The sequence below is a fragment of the Carcharodon carcharias genome, chromosome 15 (genome assembly GCF_017639515.1).
Source record: "Carcharodon carcharias isolate sCarCar2 chromosome 15, sCarCar2.pri, whole genome shotgun sequence".
Classification (NCBI taxonomy): Eukaryota; Metazoa; Chordata; class Chondrichthyes; order Lamniformes; family Lamnidae; genus Carcharodon; species Carcharodon carcharias.
Window position 1 is genome coordinate 45,969,050 of NC_054481.1, and position 23,882 is coordinate 45,992,931.

The window sequence follows — 23,882 nt, forward strand, 5'->3', positions numbered from 1 at the left end:
TCCAAGGTTAAAAAAATACAATTTTTAAAAGTTTTTACTGATCCGACAGTAAAATTCAGTTAACACATTTTCCTACTGAATAATCACTATTATAGAAGCTTTTAAAACAGTAGTGACTCCCTCAACATTCAGATATCTTAGCAACTGGAGATAGATTATGGATGTTCATCACTGTATCCTTGTTCTTTTTGTGTTTCCATGTAATTTCATTTCCCAAGTCGTGGAAGGTCCTTTACCATTTAGTTTGACACAGACACACACACACACACACTCATCCACATACACGCATACACAGACACACACACATACACACACACATACACACACACACACACACTCATCCACATACACGCATACACAGACACACACACATACACACACACATACACACACACACACACACACACACACTCATCCACATACACGCATACACAGACACACACACATACACACACATACACACACACGCACACACACACTCATCCACATACACGCATACACAGACACACACACATACACACACACACACACACACTCATCCACATACACGCATACACAGACACACACACATACACACACACACACACACACACTCATCCACATACACGCATACACAGACACACACACATACACACACACACACACACACACACACTCATCCACATACACGCATACACAGACACACACACACTCACTCATCCACATACACGCATACACACACACACACACAGACACACACACTCATCCACATACACGCATACACAGACACACACACATACACAAACACACACACACACACTCATCCACATACACACATACACAGACACACACACGTACACAGACACACAGACACACACACTCATCCACATACACGCATACACAGACACACACACATACACAGACACACACACACACACTCATCCACATACACGCATACACAGACACACACACATACACAGACACACACACACACACACTCATCCACATACACGCATACACAGACACACACACATACACAGACACACACACACACACTCATCCACATACACGCATACACAGACACACACACATACACAGACACACACACACACACTCATCCACATACACGCATACACAGACACACACACATACTCAGACACACACACACACACAGACACACACACACACACACACCCCTACATATTTTCTCGGTTTCATGTGGACCAGGTGCTTTATTCCTTTGAAACAACACTCACTCGTGGCACAAATTTCAAGATTACGGGTTTTTTAGGACTCATGGGTCCTTTCACATCCATTTCTAATGGAATCTGGAATAGAAAGAACAATGGTGATCAGGCCAACAGGAAGGTTTGACTGCAAAAATGGTCATTTCTGTTCCAAGTCCTTCTCTATCCATCAACTCATATTCCATAATTCCCTGCCCTCCCCACAGTATCTACTTAAGAAAAAAAACAAATTTAAATGAAACCTCACACCATTCATTCACACCTTCAGATAATTTTGATATTCCAGAATTCTCACTTGTGTCTCCTTGCATGGCACATGTGCTGCAAGAATGAAGCGAGTGCCATTTTCATCATAAGTTGGGCAAATCGCATCCCGATGCAGTTCCGAAGGCCCACCTCAAATGGCAGAAAGATATTTGCATCCCGAGACTCCTTATTCTCCTTACTGAACCTAATTATATTGACAAAGGCAAAACAATTGGTATTGATCATTGTCAAATTTGCTTAGATATACTTTAAATTTATCAGAATGGATGGAGTTTGAACAACAGTTTGAAACTGTTACTATAGTTTTATCCCAGCAACTTCTTCACTTACTGCTATTTCGCGTGTCACTGCGTCACAGGCACTGGATACCAGTCTTGATTTGTGAGCCCAGACTGTGGAGTGTTGCCAGAGTAATCAACTGTAGAGAACAGCAGCATGGCCAACGTTGATCTGCTTTAGTCAGAGATTTGTTGTTACAAGCCCCCAAGATAGTGAGGAATAAGGCGGCCATCTGGATCATTCCAATCCATCTACTCAGCAAGGTCCTAAACAAACACCCATTTTAGGTTCCACTTGCTTCTTAAAAAGGTCTTTTTGTCCCTAATAATCTTTCAAGAATTACATCCCATGCATTGCTCACTTTGTGAAAGAAAGAATTTCCCCAACATTAATCCTAAATTTACCTTTTACTCCTTTGAATCTTGTTCTCCTCTCACTAAAACACTGGAGGTTTGCATTTTCCATTCCCATAACTATCTAATGCACCTCTGTAAGATCAACTTTCATCTAGGCTGAAGTAACTAGCTTCTTCCACCACCTTTCACCATGACCCAGACCCCAGACACTCAAATCAGCAATATAACTCTTCTGTGCATAACCCCCAGTATTGGTTTCCCTTACACCTCAACATGGTACTCTATACAGGTCCTTCACTGACTTGGAATGTGCCAAGGAAGAAGAAGGGATTGTGCAGAGGAGAATGCTATAAACAGCACTTCAGTAAGCCAGGGAAATGATGTAGCTCAGAGACTAGCGCTGAGCCAGTTAAAAATCCCATAGGTAAGAAGTTTCCAAACAAGAAAAAGATTCCAATAAACCTCAACTTGTAGCAGTAAAGGCCATAGACGGTGGTGCGGGTGGGGGAACACAAGTCATTCCTATGTACCGTTCAGGTCTGAACTCCTTGGGCTCTGGCCAGTATGCTGGATCATGGTGTAGGGAGGAACCATGACTATAGTCCCCTTCGGAACAGTTACCCCATTGAGCTGGACATCTTTCTTGCACACTCTGTCAATACGGGGTGCAGCAGGGAACAGTCGCAGGGTTTCAGATATCACCATTTCCATATACTCCAACTGCATCACCCCATCATATGTGGGAGGAGCCTTCACACAGGAAAAAACACTTTCAATAATTGAACAAGACATTAGTGAAAAGTGAAGTCAAGGAAACCAAGAAAATTAAAATATTTTGTCACAGAGCAACATAAATATTCTGTTATTTTGTAATGATAGAGATGTTTCCACTTGTGGGGAGATCATAAATCTAAGATAATCACCAATAAATCTAATAGTAAGCATAAGAAGAACTTCTTTACCTAGAGAATGGTTAGAATGTGGGACTCGTTACCACAAGGAAAGGTTGAGGCAGAAATCTAGATAAACACACAAGGGAGAAAGAAACAAAAGAATATGTTGATTGGATTAAGGATTAAGAATATGAAGTTGATGAAGAAGGGTAGCTGGAGGCTCAGGTGAAGCATAAACACCAACACAGGCCTATTCGGCCCAATAACCAATTTCTGTTCATATTATGCATAATATCCTGAACACAAAACGCAGCAAACACCATTAAGTGCCTTATGCTCAATGATAATTAATAAGAGGGATACGGTACACATATGAGCTCTGTGCATATTAAGCTCAAGCAAATAGACTTAAGCTGCACCTATTTCGGTCAGAAGTGTTGATGCCGATGTTACTCAAACACATCGGGGAGGATTTTCCCCTTGTCGGGCAGGCGGGCCCGGGAGCAGACGTACAATGGTCTGCCACCTGCGATCAGGCCCTGACCTCGATTTCATCCTTGTTAGCCAACTAACGGCCAGCCAGCATGAATTGCGTGAAGAAATGCTCAGCGCTACCTGGGTGACAGAGGGAGGAGGGCGAATGCGGAAATCAGCGCATGCGCGCAGGTTCGCTCAGTGAAAGCTCCCTGAAGGCACTGAGCTGCCTCAGGGTGCTGAAGAATTCCCACATCAAAAATAAAGTTTTAAAAAAATAAGGAAAACATGTCCCCTCATGTGACTCTGTCACATGAGCAGGGACAAATTGCAAATGAGTTTTGAGAGTTTTTAGTTTTTAGTTTTTAGTTTTTTAATCACTGGTTGAAAAAAAATGCAAAAGCCACTTGGCCTATTCTCCCACCCTCCAACTGAACAGTTCAACAGGCAGCGAAAAATTACATTTAATTAACTGACTAAGGGCCTTAGTAGGCCTCTTAAGCGTCGGTGGGTGTGCTACCACCTCTCGTGATGCTCGCCAAGCAAAATATCGCGAGTGTGCGCGATGATGTCGGGCGCTCATCCATCCTATTCATTTTAACCAAAACAAGAACTGAGACCAGCTGATTAATATGCAGTATGCATGCTAATAAAATACAAGTTTTTCAAAGGGGAGAATTTTCCTCCCGTCAGAGGGGTTACGTGGGGGCGGGCGCAAACCTGATTGGCGCCCCTGATTGGGTCCGCACTGCCTGAGCTGTCAACAAATTTTTATAACAATTTTTATTCAATTTATAAACACTTCATTAAACATCATCCCGTTCATGTATGAGGTTCCATGAAAAATGCGAAGACCGCCTGGGCTGTTTGCCTGCCCGCCAACCTTAAGCCCCGCCCCCGCTGGCCGAGCTGAAAATTCTGGCCAAAATTTGTTTCTTCTCAGATCTTTAAAAATTCATTCACAGGATGTGGCTTCGTTGGCTAAGCCAGCATTTATTGCCTATCCCTGGTTGTCCTAGAGAAGATGGTAGCGAGCTGCCCTCTTGAACCGCTGCAGTCCATGCTAACCCACAGTGCTGTTAGGAAGAGACTACCAGGGTTTTGACCCAGCGACAGTGAAGGTCGTTTCTGGTGCCTAGGTCAATGCCGGGTGGTCTGTCCAGTTTCATTCCTTTTTTGAGACTTCATACAACTGAGTGGTTTGCTAGGCCATTTCAGAGAGCATTTAAAAGTCAACCACATTGCTGTGGGTCTGGAGTCGCGTGTAGGCCAGACCAGGTAAGGACAGCAGATTTCCCTCCATAAATTAAATCAAGTGGGTTTTTACAACACTCGACAAAGTCATCATTAGACTTTTAATTCCAGATTTTTACTGAATTCAAATTCCACCAACTGCCATGGCGGGATTTCAACCCAGGTCCCCAGAGCATTACCAGAGCTGGATTACTAGCCCAGCAACAATACCACTACACCATCACCTCTGCAGCAATTGCTATCAGTGATGTAATGTTACCCAAAGATATGGATACTAAGGGATCATGGGTTATAACCTTAGCCTATTCAGGCCATGAGGATGGGATGGATTAAGTTAGAGCTGGAACATATGAACTAGGAGCAGGAGTAAGCTACTCAGCCCCTTGAGCCTGCTCTGCCATTCAATAAGATCATGGCTGATCTGAATGTAACCTCAACCTCACATTCCCAGCTATCCCCAATAATCTTTCACCACCACCTCCTTGTTAATCAAGAATCTATCTAGCTCTGCCTTAAAAATATTCAAAGACTCTGCTTCCACTGTCTTTTGAGGAAGAGTATTCCAATAACTCAGCCTCAGAGAAAAAATTTCTCCTCATCTCATTCCTAAATGAGTGGCCCCCTATTTTTAAACAGTGACCCCTAGTTCTAGATTATCCCACAAGAGGAAACATCCTCTCTACATTCACCCTGTCAAGACCGCTCAGGTTTCAATTAAGTCACCTCTTACTCTGCTAAATTCCAGTGGATACAAGACTAACCTGTCCAACCTTTCCTCAGAAGACAACCTGCCCATTCCTGGTATTAGTCTAGTAAACCTTCTCTGAACTGCTTCTCATGCATTTACATCTTTCTTTGAACAAGGAGACCGGTACTGTACACAATACTCCAGATGTGGCCTTACCAATGCCCTGTACAACTGAAGCAGAACCTCCCTACTTTTGTAATCAATTTCCCCACAATAAATGATAATATTCTATTCGCCTCCCTAATTACCTGCTGAACCTGCATACTAACCTTTTGCGATTCATGCACCAGGGCACCAAGTTCCCTCTGATTCTCAGAGCTCTGCAATCTCTCATCATGTATATAATAAGCTTCCTTTTTATTCTTACTGCCAAAATGAACGATTTCACATTTGCCCATATTATTCTCCATTTGCCAGATCTTTGCCCACTCACTTAACCTATCGATGTCACTTTGTATCCTCCTTACGTCTTTTTCACAATTCACTTTCCTACCTATCTTTATGCCATCAGCAAATTTAGCCACTATTACTTCGGTTCCCTTCATCCATTTATGTAAATTATAAAAGTTGAGGCCCCAGCACTATTCCCTGTGGCACACCACTAGCCATATCTTGCCAACCAGAAAAAGACCCATTTATGCCAACTCTCTGCTTCCGATTAGCCAGCCAATCTTGTATCCATGCCAATATGTTAACCCGCTATGAGCTTTTATTTTCTGCAATAACCTTTGATGTGGCACTTTATCAAATGCCTTCTGGAAATCTAAGTATAGTACATCCACCGGTTCCCCTTTATCCACAGCACGTGTGACTCCTTCAAAGAAGTCCAATAAATTGGTTAAACATGAATTCCCTTTTATGAAACCATGTTGACTCAGCCGGATTGCCTTGAAGTTTTCAAAGTGCTCTGCTACAACATCTTTAATAATAGCTTCTAACATTTTCCCTATGACAGGTGATAGGCTAACTGACCCATAGTTTGCTACTTTCTGTCTCCCTCAATTTTTTTTTGTACAGTAAAGGAAGTGAAGGAAATAGGAGAGTTACATTTCAGCAACACAGGATTAAGACAATAATGGGAAAGGGAGATTTCTCTTCCAAAGCCAAGACCACAGTGGAGATGGTAACTTATTTGAACATTTGAAAATTGAAAACAAAAGGCAGGTTGTCTCCAGGAAAACAGATAAAAGAATTTAGATTTCATTCCGGCTATTGATGTGACACACTGCAATGTAAACAACTGAAATAACTGGCACCACTTCGATATTGAATCAGAGCACATACTAGTGGAATGGTTCCTTACTGTACAGCTGCTTAAACCCAAATGCAAACATGCAGGAATTTACAAAGGCACATTCTTACATATTAAGAATATCAATTACATGATACAAAACAGTCTTGGTGGGGGGCAGTGCACAGAGAAGTAAGAGAGAAAGACTAAGAAAGAAAAATAGAGCAAGAGAAAGAAAAAAGAGAGCAAGGAAGAGAGAAAAAGAATGAGAGGCAGAGCGAGACAAAGAGCTAGGAGAAAAAGAGAGAAAGAAAAAGAGAGATAAAGAAGGAAAAGGAGAGGAAGAGAAGAGAGAATATTATGTGGAAGACACTACTCGATTTCTAACAAGAATGTCCACTTTCCCAAAGTTTCTAGGAGCCTATTATGGAGCATCACAGAACAAATGATCTATCTGCTGTCTATAGTGGGGGGAGGGGAGGTGGGATGGGGGAGAGTCGCGATTAAAGGTTGAAGCAGGCAGATCCAAATTGGAGGCTTGTGGAGAAGGGAACAAAATTACTCAAGAGTGGTTAACTTCTGGAACAGAAAAGCAGAATGAATTGAAGAGGATTCAGGGATGGTGGACATCAACATCCAACATAGAATGCAATGTGAATCACTGTTCTCTTGGCATCAGCCGTGCCTCAGCTGCTAGCACTCTCACCTCAGTCAGAGGTCGTGGTTTTAAGTCCATGCTTGAGACTTAAGCACAATAAGCCAGGCAGCCCTTTAGGGAAGGAAATCTGTCACTCTTATCCAGTCTGGCCTACATGAGGCTTCAGACTCACAGCAATGCGGTGGACTCTTAACTGCCCTGTGGAATGGCCCAGTAAGCCATTCAGTTCAAGAGCAATTAGAGGTGGGCAACAAATGCTGCCTTTGACAGTGACACCCAAATCCCATGAAGGAATATAAAAGAAGAAAAAGCGCAGGACTGAAAATTTTCAGATGAAACATTAAATGAAGGTTCAATTGGATATAAAACATCTCATGGCAGCATTTTAAACAGCAAGGGAGTTCTCGGGGTAATACTTATCTGTTCATTGTCATATTGCTGTGCACAAATTGTCTACCACATTTTATATTACAGCAGTGACTACAATTCAGAAATTAGCTAAAAAGAGCTTCAGGATGTTCTGAGATCATGAAAGGCACTATAGAAATGTAAGTTCTTTCTTGTCCTTTCTCAAGGGCTCACTTTGTTTGGAAAAGCCTCATCTATTTCCTGCTGCAACTTCTTCTGTATGTCTGGGTGCACCGCCAGATTGTGTGCAACGTATGACAATGTATTGCTGGTGGTCTCATACCCAGCAAGGATAAAGATCATGGCCTGCCCCAGAATCTCCGTGTCAGTCAGAGCTGCAGAAAAATCAGAACATGTATCATAAACATAAGGAATTGGGGCAGGACTGACCTTGGGTTTCAATTCCATTGTCCCACCCATTCCCATATCCCTTAAATTCCCAAGGGACCAAAAATCTGTCTATCCCAATGTATACAACGATGGAGCAACCACAATCCTCTGGGGTACACAATTCCAAAGATTCAGAACCCTTTAAGTGAAGAAATTTCTCCACATTTCAGTCCTAATGATCAGGTCCTTTATCCTAAGACTGTGCCCCCGTGTTTTAGATTCCCTGACCAATGGAAATAATCTCTCAGCATCCATTCTATCAAACCCCTTCAGGATTTTGTAGGTTTCAATGAGATCGCCTCTCGTTCTTCTAAACTCAGAGAATACAGACAGGTTTACTCATCCTCTCGTCATGGGGGAGACCCCTCATCCCAGGGACCAATTTAGTGAACCTTCACTGTACCACCTCCAACGCAAGTAAATCCTTTCTAAAATGTGGATACCAAAGCTGCGCACTGCATTCCAGATGCAGTTTCACCAAAACCTTATACAACTGTAGCAAGACTTCTTTATTCTTGTAATCCAATTCTCTTGCAATAAAGATCAATATGCTACTTAGCTTCCTAATACCTTGCTGCACCTGCATGCTAACTTTCTGCGTTCCTTGTACCTGCACACCCAAGTCTCTTTGAACATCAACACTTACAAATTTGTCATCTTTTAAAAATGATTCTGCTTTTTTATTCTTGTGAGCAAAGAGAGTATCTTCACATTTCACTATATTTTACTTCATCTGCCATCTTGCTGTCCACTCACCTAGCCTGTTTGTATCTCTTTGCAGCCTCTCTGTGTCCTCCCAACAGCTTACCTTTCCACCTAGTTTGGTATATTCGACAAACCTAGATACATTACTCTCTGTATCTTCATCTAATTCATGAACATAGATTGTAAATAGCTGAGGCCCCCACACTGATCCTTGCGGCACTCCACTATTCACTGCTTGCCTACTTGAAAAAGCCCTGTTTATGCCCACTCTCTGTTTTGTATCCATTATCCAATCCTCTATCCATGCTAATACATTTCCTTGAACTCCATGAGTCCTGATTTTGCCTGTTAACCTTTTGTATAGCACCTTATCGAATGCCTTTTGGAAATCCAGATATGGATTGGTTCCCCTTTATCTACCCTACAAATTACATCCTCAAAAGATTGTAATGAACTTGTCAAACAGGATTGCCCTTTAGTAAAACCATGTTGACTTGCATTAATCATACTATGCTTTTCTAAATGCATTGTTAAGACTTCCTTAATAATAGGTTCCAGCATTTTCCCAACAACTCATTTTAGGCTAACTGGCCTGTAGTTCATTGTTTTCTCTCTTCCTCCTTTCTTGAGAAGAGGTGTGACATTTGCCAACTTCCAATCTAGTGGGACCTTTCCTGAATCTATGGAATTTTGGAAAATCATAGCTAGCACTTCTACTATCTCTAAACCTCACCCTACAAAGCAGAAGGTAAAAATGTTGGATATTCAATGCTAATATTTCCAAACAAAAGTTTATTAATATTGCCAGCCATTTAAAGGCACAATGATAAATAATTAAACGTCACATTCAGTCATGTACTAAAATCATTGAATATATTCTCAGCACTGTGGTTGGATCAGATTACAAGCTAGACTTTAGTAAGAGGATGCTACAAGTAAAATGGCAGCTGAAATATACTTTCTAAAGTTTGGGTAAATAATCACTTTATGTTCTTCTAGGAAAGTCAGGATTGATAGAGTTAATGCGTAGGTATCACTGACTGGGACTCCGGTGCCCAGAAACACAAGGGTGTAAGGACAGTTAATGTGTGTCGCTATTTCCCCGCAACACAATTCCAAATATCAGACCCATGATTGTTTGGAATCACCGGCCAGACACAAAGCAATTCCCACTGGGGTAAGGGAAGCAACAAATCCCAGTTAGACCTCCCCAGAATGTGCTCACACTCCCCTCACTGGGGTTTAAGGGGCTGGGAGTAGATCCCGTATCTGAACTGTCAGCCAGGTAGGGTATAGGAAAACCGAAAGACCAAAGAGCGTAAAACAAAAGAAGTAAAAATAAACTGAATAGCAAGCAATGATTTCAGGAACAGAAAGAAAGAAGAATGAAAGGAGTGAGAAGCTTTCCATTGATGGCACCTTCGTCTGTCGACTTGCTGATATCATTCTGCTTCTGGGAGTTGGTATTGGTTATTTGAGAATCAACCATCAGCTGCAGAAAATCCACCTGAACCTGAGAATTAAACAAGAATTGTGTGAGGACTCAGCTATGACGGCACAGAAACAGGCTCCTTAGGAGTAAAGTCCTAGACACTGAAATTCCAGAGGGCTGTAAAGGAGGAAGTAGAATGTATTTCCTCCAGAGAGGCCGGAATCAGAACCCACCCAGGACTCCAGCCAGGGAAGAGCTGTCAAGACTTTCACCCGTCCATATATGCTCAAAAACTGCTCCAGGGGATGTTGGGGGGAGTTCCTGATCTACACTGGCCAGTCTGCCCATTACATTTTCCCTGAATCCAATGGAGCTAACATTACCGGCCTAGGGAAAATCCCCGAGACTCCCTCTGTGAAAGATAATCAATCCCAGAGGGATCATCATTCGATCCCTATAGGGGGAAGGCACAAATCTGCGACTTTAAAACTTTGGCCTTCAAGGTTTGCATGTTCCCCTGACAGGAGCAGCAGAGGTCAGTTCCAGTTTTACACTCAGTGTCTCTGTAAATTACTCCATTCAGTACAATTGGAACAGGATCAATACTGAAGGTGAAAGGGGCCCAGTGGGAGTCCCACTAATCCACTCTGCTGGTGACAGGAGTGCTGCAACTCCAGATCTCCAGCCTTTTATGACACAGAGGAACACTCAGCTCATCACAGCAACTCTCAGTTGTTCACTTAGTCCCATCCTCAATATCTTCAATATCCTTTCAAAGTTATCTTTATCCACTTCCCATTCCTATTTAGAAGCATGGATTCTGTTTCTGGTTGGGCATAAATTTTGCCTGACCTCTCCCTTTGATAGCTAGAGAGAATAAATTTAAAACTATCATCTCACCAACCAGTGAGAAAGTTCTCACTATGTTTACCTTGTGATGGCACCTGTGCTTTCAAAGCTTGTGTTTTTTCAGGCAGACCTTAATTGAAAAGGGAAGCTGAGAAAGGAAACTGACCTTTCCAGTTGCTAAGGAAACTAAGACTGAAACAGAGATTGGAAACCATAACTTCTGGGAGACCGAAACTGGTTGGAACCACATAAAAGGACACAGAGCCCTCAGAGCTCAGATGGTGATGATGATTCCAGTGGTGCAGGAGGAAGAGAGGCTGGATCCAGAAGCTGAGAATATAGAGTTGCTGCAGTTGTTTCTGTTACTTAAAGAAGGTGGATCTACACCATTGGACCGTCATAAACAGAGGAAAGTCTGCAGACTTGTGCCATTTTTGGTGAAACCACCATGCCTGTGGAACTCGGGTTGGTTGTGTGCCGCTGTCTCCTGGGAATCAGGCTACGTCCTGGAAGAGGAACTAAAATTCTTCATGAGGAAGACAGAGTTTTGAAGGACTTTGTGATTGAGATTGATGACATATATGCTGAGTGCATTGCCAAGTCAATTTAGTTGTGCACTGCCAAGGCAATTCATAAGGTATGTATTAGTTGTATCTGCCATTTAATGTATAATTTGGAATCAACTGCCACCTCTTGGTTAATTCATATTTAACTTACTTTGATTCTGGATTTTCTCTGGTATTTAGTCATCTCCAGTTAGGATCTACCATCAAATATGGAGCTAGGCGGAAGTGTATACTCTCTTTATCCTTCCTCCTCCTCATTCTTCTGCCCTCCTGTTCACAGGGCTCTGCCCATCCTTTGGAGAGCGTTGCTCCTCTTCATCACCAGGTCCAAAGTCTGAGAGTCACATCCCATTGCTGGTTGCTGCCTTCCTTGAGCTCAGCTGATTATCCAATTGCCCTTGGCAGCATTGAACCCTTAGCTAGGAGGAATGGGGGACAGGACAAGGAGACCATACCCTCCACATTGGACCCCCCTCTAATGAGGTCTATTCGCTAGAAATCCAGGAATTTTTTTTACTGTTGTGTCTCTAGTTCCTGGGATAATGGGCTTATCTTATAAAGAAAGACTCAACAGGTTAGGCCTATACCCATTGAAGTTTAGAACAATGAGGAAAATATAAGATCTTGAGGGTACTGGATAGGGTGTATACTGGAAGCATGTTTCGTCTTATGGCAGAGACTAGAACTCAGGGACACAGTTTAAGAATGAGGTCTTCATTTTAAGGCAAGGGTGAAGAGCACTCTTTCTCTCTCAAAGGGTCGCTGGTGTGTGGAATTCTCTTCCTCAAAAGGTAGTGGAGGCTAAGTATTTAAATTTATTAAAGGCTGAGTTAGATAGATTTTTGGTAGACCAGGGAATTAAGGGTTATGAGGTGCAGGCATAAAAGTGGAGCTGAGATCACAATCAGGTCAGCCATGAAAGGGGCAGCCAGCTCGAAGGGTCAAATGGCCTACTCCTGCTCCTATGTTCTATGTTCCTTTAAAGAAAATACACAGCCTAAAATACCACGGGGTAGAATTTCGACAGACAATTGTTCTCTGGCTGTAATCTCAGCAGAAGCCCAAGGGAAAGGGCGAAAGCAGACATTGTCCCCACTATTTCCACTGCATAGTGGGAGATTGGAGAACCCCAGCAGCAATCCCGGGTGTCTGTAGAGCCGTCTGGAGCCAGATTGAACACTTAAGCTGCACACCAGACTGCTAAACTTCAGTAACTGAAAAAGAACAGAATATTCCCCAGGTACCTTTCTCTTCTAATTATAGCAATATTGTTGTAGCCACTTTCTTTCTAGTTATGTAAATAAGGCAGAGATGAATGGTCAGTATGGAGGGAGGGAGAGAGGTAGAACTGGCGTAGGAACCTGAACAACTTCACTGTTAGTTTAACACTCACAGTGTGCAAACCTTTTTGTCTCTTTGCCTTCAACCTCGCCAAATTGTTCATGAAAAATTCATTCACATCTCTAGGGAAGAAGCTGAAACCAAGTTTATCCAGTATTGGAAGAAGGACAGGAAAAATCACTGGAATAAAAGAATAATCAAACATCAGAGATGACAAACAGTAGTAGTCCTGCACATAGAATAAATAAAACTTGAACAGGATGTCAGCGTCACTAGATAGGACAACATTTGTGCATTTTAATTGTCTTTGAGAAGGTGGTGGTGAGCTGCTGCCTTGAACCGCTGCAGTTCATGTGTTGTAGGTACACCCACAGTGCAATGTGGGTGGGAGTTCCAGCATTTTGACCCAGTGACAGTGAAGGATCAGCAACTCAGTTCCAACTCAGGATGGTGTGAGGCTTGGAAGAGAACTTTAGTTGGTGGTGCTCCCAAATTCCTGCTGCCGTTGTCCTTCCATGTAGGAGAGATTGCAGGTTTGGAAATTGCTTAAGGAAACACAGCAGTCAAATTGCACTCGGTAAGGCCCCAGAAACAGCAATGTAATAAAGATCAGGAACTATTTCAGTGATACTGTTTGAGGAAGGATGTCACTGTTCTTCAAAATAGCCCCATGAAATCTTTTATACGCACGTAAAGGGGTATACGGGCCTTGTGTTAACGTTTCATCCGATACTGCAGTGCAGTGTCACCTGATGCTAAGTATCTGGAGTGGGACTTGAACCCACAATCTTCAAGTCAGATACAAGTATTACCCACTGAGACCGATCCTGAACTTCTACAGATCTTGCTCATGATAACATTTCCATTTTATCTCCCCTCTTCCCAAGACATTGAAGTTTACATCATAGGATGAGCACACTTCACCAAGTTGTGTCAGCTCTTTGAAAGATCAGGCCAGGGCTATTCCCACTAGCCTGATCTTTTCCCAAGGTCCTGCACCTTGCTCTGCTTTTTTTTTTATATCAATCATGAGATGTGGGCATTGATAGCAAGGCCAGCAAACAATGCCCAGTCACAACGGTCTCGAGAGAGTGCTGGTAAGCCACCTACCTGAATCACTGCAGTCCATGAGGTGTAGGTACACTCACAATACTGTTAGGGAGGGAGTTCCAGGAGTTAAACCCAGTGATGGTGAAGGTACTGCGATATAGTTCCAGAATGGTGTGTGGCTTATAGGGGAACTTGCAGGTAGTGGTGTTCCCATGCATCTGCTGTCCATGTCCATTTAGATGGCAGAGCTCACAGTAGTGCTGTCAAAGGAGTCCTGACAAGTTGCTGCAGTGCATCTTGTATATGGTACACACTGCTGCCACTGTGTGCCAGTGGTGGAAGAGGATAAATGGTAGGGTGCGAATCAAGCAGGGTGCTTAGTCTTGGATGGTGTCATGTTTCTTGAGTGTTATTGGAGCTGCACCCATCCAGGCCCTTGGAGAGTGTTCCATCGCACTCCTGACTTGTGACTTTGTAGATGATGGACAGGCTTTGGGGAGTCAGGAGACAAGTGACCACAGGTTTCCCAGCCTCTGCCCTATTATTTTAGCCACAGTATTTGTGTAGTTGGTGCAGTCAGGTTTCTGATCAACAGTAACTGCCAGAATGTTGATGATGGGGGAAATTCAGCAATGGTAATGCCATTGAATGTCAAGGACAGATGGTTTAGACACTCCCTTATTGGAGATGATTATTGTCTGCCAGGAATATTACAATATTTCACCAATGTTAAATAGAAAATGGATATGGTTTCTGCTCAAACCACGCCCTCTCAGATCCTGTTCCCATCATGCTCAGGTGTATGGGTGGTTATAACTGGAACTGAGAAACTCTTTATCCAGTTTGAGCAAATTTTGGAGAAAAGCCCCTCAGACTTAGATATAGCAGGACATCTAATGAAGTCAGCTGTTAGACTTGCCCCATATCCTTTTTCCCATAGAGACTTGTCCACTAAGCAGCTGGAAGCGCCAACTGCTAATACCAGGGAAACAGGGCACCTGGAGTAAACAACGCAAACAACAGGACATCTCCATAATCAAAAGGAAACTTACAGGCCAAGATAAATATAGGGTTGAAGAAGCTGAATTTTATTAGTTTTTTTGATATTGCTGATAAACAGGTTGTTGGGGTTGTTGATGGAGTCGACGTCCACACTGAATGCAGTGCTGGTGACCACATCCAAGCTGTACGCTCCAAAGATACTGACAGGAGAGAAGAGAAATGTATTTGTTACAATTGCTTACAACTGGGAGAAAGAAAACTTTTGCCACTTGACAGCTGAGACATAGTTAAACCATTAGGTAGAATGTACAGCACAGAAACAGGCCATTCAACCCAACGTATCTATGCCAGTGCTTTTGCCTCCTCCCATCCTATTTAATCCAACTCGATCAGCATATCATTCTACTCCATTCTTCCTTATGGGTTTATCTAGTTTCTCTTTTAATGTATCTATGTCAGTTGCCTCCACTATACACCGAGTTCCACACTCCCAGGATTCTGGATAATGACAATCCTCCTGAGTTATTAATTGTATTTATTGGTGACTATCACACTTATAGATATTCCTATTGCTCTCTCCTGCAAATGAAAACATTGGCCTGGATGTTCACCGAGTTGGGAAGGCTCAGGAACCCTTTAAAATGGCAGGTGGGTCCCGGTTCCAGGATTCCCGACCTCATTCCTGGACTGTCCAAGTTCAAAAGTGCTTTTTCAGGGTGAGGGCTGTTCAGGTTGTGAGCCCACATCCTGCACTCCCGAGCTGGCCTGTTCCATTGCAGGGATATTGTCAGGGCCCAGAGCCTTTGCACTATCTAGTGCCTTCAGCCTTTTCTTGATATCAAATGGAGTGAATTGAATTGGTTGAAGACTGGCAACTGTGATGCTGGGGACCTTTGGAGGAGGCCGAGATGGATCATCCACTCAGCATTTCTGGCTGAAGATTGCATCAAATACTTCAGACTTATCTTTTGTACTGACGTGCTAGGCTCCCCCATCATTGGAGATGGGGATATTTGTGGAGCCTCCTCTCCCAGTCCAACAAGAAAGGTGGCATTGTTGAATCTGGTTCTTGGGAATGAGGTGGGCCAAGTGGATCAAGCAGCACATTTAGGGCACAGTGAACATTGTATCATAAAGGTTAGGTTACTATGGTAAAGGACAAGAAGCAATCCAGAGTAAGAATAATTAACGGGGGGCAGGGCCAACTTCATTAAGGTGAGAACAGATCTCGTCCAGGTAAATTGGAATCCAAGATTGACAGGCAAGCTATCAATGAATAATGGACAGTCTTAAAGAGGAGATAGATCAGGTTCAGTTGAGGTACGTTCCCACAAGGGGGAAAGGTAGAGCAAACAAATCCAGAGCTCCCTGGATGACAAAACAGATAGAGAATAAGGTGAAACAGAAAAAGAGTGTTAATGGCAGATGTCAGGTGGATAATACAATTGAGAATCAGACTCAAATGGAAGATTCAGATGGAATTGGAAAAAATAAAATCAGAAAAGCAGAGAGTATGAGAAGAGATTGGTAGCTAACATAAAAGAATTCCAAAGTCTTCTATATGCATATAAATAATAAAAAGTTGGAAAAAGGAGTGGAGTCAATTAGGGACATAAAAAGGAACCTACACAGGAAAGCGGGGGCATGGCTGGGGTACTAAATGAGTATTATGCATCTGTCTTTAACAAAGAAGATGCTGCCCAAGTCATGGTGGAATAGGAGGCAGTTGAGGCACTTCATAAGTTGAAAAATTAATAAGTAGAATGTGTTGGATGGGATGTGTCCAAGGATACTGGAGGGAAGCAAGAGTGGAAATTGTGGTGGCATTAGCCATAATCTTCCAAAACTCCTTAGAAACAGCAATGGTGCCAGAGGACTGGAGAATTGCAAATGTTGCACCCTTGATTAAAAAGGGTATAAGGATAAGCCCAATAACTACAGAACAGTCAGTTTAACCTTAGTGGTGGGAAAGCTTTAGGAAATGAAAAAAATGGAACAAAATTAACAGTAACTTGGACAAATTTGGATTAATTAAAGGAAAGTCAGCAGTGATTTGTTGAAGGAAATTGTATTTAACTAACTTGATTGACTTTTATTTTGATGAGGCAACAGAGAGGGTGGATGAGTGTAATGTAATTGATGTGGTGTACATGGACTTCCAAAGGCATTAGATAAAGTGCCACAGAGACATGTGAGCAGAGTTAGAGTTCATGGAATAAAAGGGACAATAGCACCATGGATACGAACGGTTGAGCGACAGGAAACAATAGTGTTGAATCGGAGGAAGGTTTATAGTAGGTTCCCCAGGGGTTGGTGTTAGGACCCCTGCTCTACTTTAATGACTTAGATTTGGGTATACAAGGCTCAATTTTTAAAAATGCAATTGACAAGATTTGGAGATGTTGATCTGCAAGGAGCATAGCGTTATGCTTGTAAAGAACATGGACAAGTTGGCAGAGTGGGCAGGCAAAAAAGTGGCATATGAAATTTAATGCAGAGATGTGTGAAGTGATTCATTTTGGCAGGACGAATGGGGAGACGCAATATAAAATAAAGGATACAATTCTACAGGAGCAGGGGGATCTGGGGATATATGTGCAGAAATAATTGTAGCTGGTAGGGCAGGTTTAAAGCAGTTAATAAAGCATACAGGATCCTGGGGTTTATTAATAGGGTCACAGGTACACAAACAAAGAAATTCTGATCAACCTGTAAAAACTGCTGGTTCAGCCTCAAATGGAGTCCAATTCTGGGCATCACATTTTCGGAAGAGTGTGAAGGCATTAGAGTCAGTACAGAGAAGATTCATGAGAATGGGTCCAGGGATGAGGGACTTCAGTTTTGTAAATAGATTAGGGGAGCTGGAGCTGTTCTCCTTGAAGAGAAGGTTGAGAGATGATGATAGAGATATTCAAAACCATGAAGGGTCTGGACAGAGTAGATGGGGAGAAACTGTTCCCATTGATAGAATGACCGAGAACCAGAGGACACTGATTTAAAGGTGAATGGCAAAAGAAGCAATGGCCATGCTATTTGTACTTTCTCCAGTGACTCTATAGGCTTCTCAATGTAGATATTATTTGAATTCCAATCAATTTACAGAGTGAAGGGATGGTGGTATATTTCCAGGTCAGGATGGTAAGTGATTTGGAGAGGAACTTCTAGGTGGTGGTGTTCCCATCTATCTGCTGCCCTTGCCCTTCTAGATGGTAGTGGTCGTGGGTTTGGAAGGTGCTGTCGAAGGAGCCTGAGTGAATTCCTGCAGTGCATCTTGTAGATGGTTCACACTGCTGCTCCTGTGCATCGGTGGTGAAGGGAGGCAATGTTTGTGGATGTGATGCCAATCAAGCAGGCTGCTTCGTCCTGGATGGTGTCAAGTTTCTTAAGTGTTGTGGGAGCTGCACTCAACCAGGCAAGTGGGGAGTATTCCATCACACTCCTGACTTGTGCCTTGTAGATGGCGGACAGGCTTTGGGGAGTCAGGAGGTGGGTTACTTGTCACACTATTCCTAGCCTCAGACCTGCTCTTGTAGCCACAGTATTTATATGGCTAGTCCAGTTCAGTTTCTGGTCAATGGTAAGCCCCAGGATGTTGATAGTGGGGGATTTAGTCATGGTAATGCCATTAAGCATCAAGGGGTGATGGTAGGATTCTCTCTTGTTGGAGATGGTCATTGCCTGACACTTGTGTGGTGTGAATGTTACTTGCCACTTGTCAGCCCAAGCTTGGATATTGTCCAAGTTTTGCTGAATTTGGACATAAACTGTTTCAGTATCTGAGGAGTCGTGAATGCTGCTGAACATTGAATAATCATCAGCAAACATCCCCACTTCTGACCTTATGATGGAAGGAAGGTCATTGTTGAAGCAGCTGAAGATAGTTGGGCTGAGGACACTATCCTGAGGAACTCCTGCAGTGATGTCCTGGAGCTGAGATGATTGACCTCCAACAACCTCAACCATCCTCCTTTGTGCTTGGTATGACTCCAACCAGTGGAGAGTTTTCCCCGATTCCCGTTGACTCCAGTTGTGCTAGGGCTCCTTGATGCCACACTCTGTTAAATGCTGCCTTGATGTCAAAGGCAGTCACTCTGGCCTCACCTTGGGAGTTCAGTTCTTTTGTCCATGTTTGAACCAAGGCCGTAATGAGGTCAGGAGCTGAGTGGCCCTGGCGGAACCCAAACTGGGCATCAGAGAGCAGGTTATTGCTAAGCAAGTGCCGCCTGATATTGGGTAAGAGGATCCTTAGGCTTTCTGGATGGCCCCTAAAACAAGCTTTGCATACATTAAAAAGGAACTAATCCCCATTTCACGAGTAATTCTGGAAAATGCGCATTCCTGATTCACATGTACTGGATGTCAGTTCTTTGGTTCCTTATGTGGACTAACCAGAGATTCCCAAGCTCGGGTGACAACAAATAGGTTGTTGCAATTTATGTTAATGCAGAGCCAAAAGGCACATGAGTGCCTCTTCTTACTCCACTTCAACATTTCCAGCCCATCTTTCTCCTGCTTCCCCCCTGCCAAACCACCAAAAATCACTCCTGGAGCTGCAGGTGACACAAATTGATATCCAGCAAACCGTTATTGGCAGCTCACCAGAATTATTCCAATGCAGCCTGAGGCCCAACTTGGGTTGCACATCTGGCCCACTTCATAGATGCATTACAACACAGAAGGCGGCCCTTTGGGCAGAAATCTAGGGTACCTCTCACCAGCAGGATTTTCCAGTCCCGTCAAAGTCAATGGACTTTTGAACAGCTCACTGCATTTTACGGCCCTGCCCCCTCTGCGAAGGGCCTCAAAATTAAGCCCTTGGTTTGTGTGCTGGCTCTTCTAAGGAGCAATTCACGTACTGCCATTCGCATGCCCTCTCCCCACATCCCTTACGCATTCCTCCCTTTCAGATACTTAGAAAGTTCTGAAAATGGAGAAAAGTTTACAGCACAGAAGGAGGCCCCCCTGCCCGTCCTGTCTGCACCAGCTAAAAAAAAATAACCCCATTTTCCAGCACTTGGTCCGTAGCCCTGGAGGTTACTGGATGTCAGGTGCATATCTGGGCACCATTCAAATGAGTTGAGGGTTTCTGCCTCGACTACGCTTTCAGGCAGTGAGTTCCAGACCCCTACCATCCTCTTGGATTTTTCCCCATCTCCCCTCTAGTTCTTCTACCAGTCACTTTATGCCCCCTAGTCACTGACCTCTCTGTTAAAGTAAACAGGCCCTTCCCATCTACTCTATCCAAGCCCCTCAACCTTGTACACCCCATTCAAATTTCCCCTCAGCCTCCTCTGTTCCAAGAAAAACAACCCCAGTCTCTCCAATCTTTCTTCATAGCTGCAATTTTCCAGTCCTCGTAAATCTCCTCTTATGCCCTCTCCAGTGCAATTACATCCTTTTTGTAATGAGGTGATCAGAGCTGCACACAGTACTCCAGTTGTGGCCTAACTAATATTTTACGTAGTTCCAACATTACCTTTTTGCTTTTATCCAACATTACCTCCCTGCCCTTATATTCTATGCCTTGGCTAATAAATGAAAGGATTCCATAGGCCTCTTAACCACCTTATCAACCTGCCCTGATACCTTCAAGGATCTATGGATGTGCATTCCAAGGTCCTTCACTTCCTCTGCACCTCTCAGTGTCCTTCCATGTATTGTGTATCCCTTTGCCTTGTTTGACCTTCCCAAATGCATCACCTCACACTTCTCTGGGTTGAATTCTATTTGCCATTTTTCTGCCCAGCCAAACAAGTCCATTTCAGTTGTGAGGAGAAGTTGGATAAGGTAGGGCTGTTCCCTTTGGAACAGAGCAACTTAAGCAGTAGCAGTCTGGGGGTTTTCAAGATGAAGAATTGTTTTGATAGAATAAACATGAAAAGAAATTTCTCTAGAAAGTGGAATAACAACTAGAGTTCATTGATCCAAAATCTTGCAATAAGTTTCAAAAAAAGAAAAAAGGAAATAAGGAGAATTTTTCTCACTCAGAATAAGAGAGTTGAACAAGTCCACAAGGGTGAAGAGCTTAACAGGGTCATAGACAAAAAGTGGGATAAAAACTGAAAATGCTGGATAAACTTAGCAGATTTGGCAGCATCTGTGGAAAGAGAAACAGAGTTAACATTTTAAGTACGTATGACTCTTCTTCAAAGCACTGAATTGTCATCAATTAAATTAGACATTTCAAACCCAAAGGTTCCCACAATTCCCTACAACAGCGGGCTGTTAATTATAAGTGAACATTTCACTCTGTTTTCCCTCCTGAAAAGAATATTGTAACCCAGGACCCTACAAGAATATCAGTGATCAGGGTTCTTCTCTCATAGGATACTGTACCTTTTAGTTACTGTTAATAAATCTCTCTTCTATATAAAATAAATCATCGGGGTGTGGAAATCCTGTCAGAATTTAAGACAATTACACACTCCACACTCCAAGGTGAGGGGAGCATGATAAAGGCAACAAGTTTGATAAAGTAGGGGTGAGTTACAACTTCTATTCTACCTCAACATGGGTCAGGCCAAACCTCCAAAGATCAAACTTGGATGGGCAACCACTGGGAGTTTGAGTGAGCCTAGAGGGATAGGAGACTAACCAAAGCAGATTTTTGATCTACAAAGGAGTCAAGGGTTATGAGGAACAGGCAGGAAAGTGGAGCGATGGCCACAATCAGATCAGCCATGATCCTATTGAATGATAGAAGTGACTCAATGGGCCAATGGCCTATTTCTGCTCCTATTTCTTATGGACTTGTTTTCTTATGAGGCCCCCCTACCCCCACACATGCAGCTTCTGTTTGATAAGCCTGACACTTGCCCTGCACGTCATGAGATCAGAACACCAGATAGAGAAAACATGTGAATCAAGTTATATTTTAGCTGAACCACCAAAGCAAGTTTAAACAATCAGATATAGAAAACAAGGGCTTATTGTAGTCACAAGAAAAGGAATAGCCCTCAGTGCAGGTCAATACTTACCCGCCTGTTGGTGAACAAAGTGTAATACTCTTTTATGAGGATGACTTTAATCAGGTCAGGATCCGTGAGGGAGAGAATGGGCTGACGCCCATCATAAGTGCTAAAGGAAAAGACAGAAGTGTTAGAAAGTGAATCTGGGTCACAGATAAAGTGTGGAGTTCAGCCTGCGGGAGTGGTCTGGGCAAACCCCACTAAACTAGACTTACTGCAACCATTTTGGGTGCTCCTGACAACCAGGTCTCTATAGCTATAATGATATCACAGGAACATTTATAGACATTTCCTTACTGTACCATTAGCCAATGTCTCAAATTGCAGTAGAACAATCCAAACAGTTACACTACAACCTGATCAATAGGAAGCATTCTTACCTCACTTCAGCATTACAGCTGCAGCACAAGTGTAGCCCAAATCAGGAGTTCGTGCCCACCTGACACCAGGATGAAGATGAGCGAGTTCACTCTGCTTCAGTTCAGATCCTCACAACCAATTTATAATGCACAGCTTATAATTAAGCTAAAAGGGCATTGGCTGAACTTACAGAGGGTGAATTCCCATTGGTCTGCACTGCTGGTGTGCCGCAACAGATTGTAAGTCTGTGAATTGCCAGAACCCCAGATCCAGTGTGAAATTGCAGGGAGAGAGTATTAGCATAGTTGCAGCAGGCCCCTAGAAATTAATTGCTGAACATATTTCAAATCACCAGCTTTCAGCTCCCCAGCAAGACTGATTGACAGGCTGCCTGATAAGTCTACAGTAGTAGGCCATAGCCAAGGACCGGAAAGCAGGTAGGGAAAAAAGGAAAGAGCATAGGTGGGATGGTGTGGAATGAGGTGGCCAGGAGAGCATTGGGATAGCTCAGGACTAGATAACCCAGCCAAAAACACACATGTAAGATCAATGGAGGCAGGCAGCCTTCATAAAAGCTGTCACCAGATGACCCACTCCTCCTACAAGAGAATTTGTTGAACCCCACCCCATCCTACTCAAAGCCCATCCTGGGCCAAAGGCAAAGAGGAATTAAAGCTCCCAGCCTAACCAAAATCACCTCCAGGATCAGTTATCTTTGTGAAACTATTGGAATGTTTCCTGGGGCCTCCTCCAAACTCTTGCTGGTTTTCAATGGATGGAATTCCTGGGGTAGACTAGGAAGTTCTCCCAGACACATTCCCTTGGTGTAGGGAGCATGGACAGATGATTCAGCCAAACCTCCAAGCCACTGCCAGAATGCGTCGATTCCCAGCAGATTGAGGCTTCATCCCATTATTCCAGTTAATTGAATGGAGAAGCACTCCACCTGTGTCTAAGCCCAAACAGGGTGAATTTCAGGCTCAGTGTGAATGCACCATTGGAGACTATTTCTCAGTTTGAATGTCTGCAAAAGAACCAAATGTATTGATGAATACCCCTCACTGAAAACTGCAGAACTCAATAGAAATTTAGTGCAATGATAAAAAGTGAAGGTAATCAAGCCCACAGTGTTCCTCAATGTAAAGATACCATCCTTAGAAATGTAATAATTGCATCAGTATCAAGACTGATGGGAATGATCTGTGTCTTTAAACTATGTTTATCATCTGTACAGCACATCTTGAACTACATTTTACATTACAGGAGTAAAATGCATTTTTGAAGTGATTAAAAATGAAAACCTTCATATCCATTCCTGGCTGATTCAATGCACTCACCCCCACATCTTTCCATACGTCCTGTAGCATTCTGTATTGAATGCAAACATACCCTGGCCAGGAAGAAAACATCATCAGTAAAAGCATT

General features: G+C 43.1%; 1 pseudogene; it reads right to left on the reverse strand.

Moving 5' to 3' along the window:
- Positions 1 to 23,882, reverse strand: part of LOC121288374 — a 102,586-nt pseudogene that overhangs the window by 69,539 nt on the left and 9,165 nt on the right.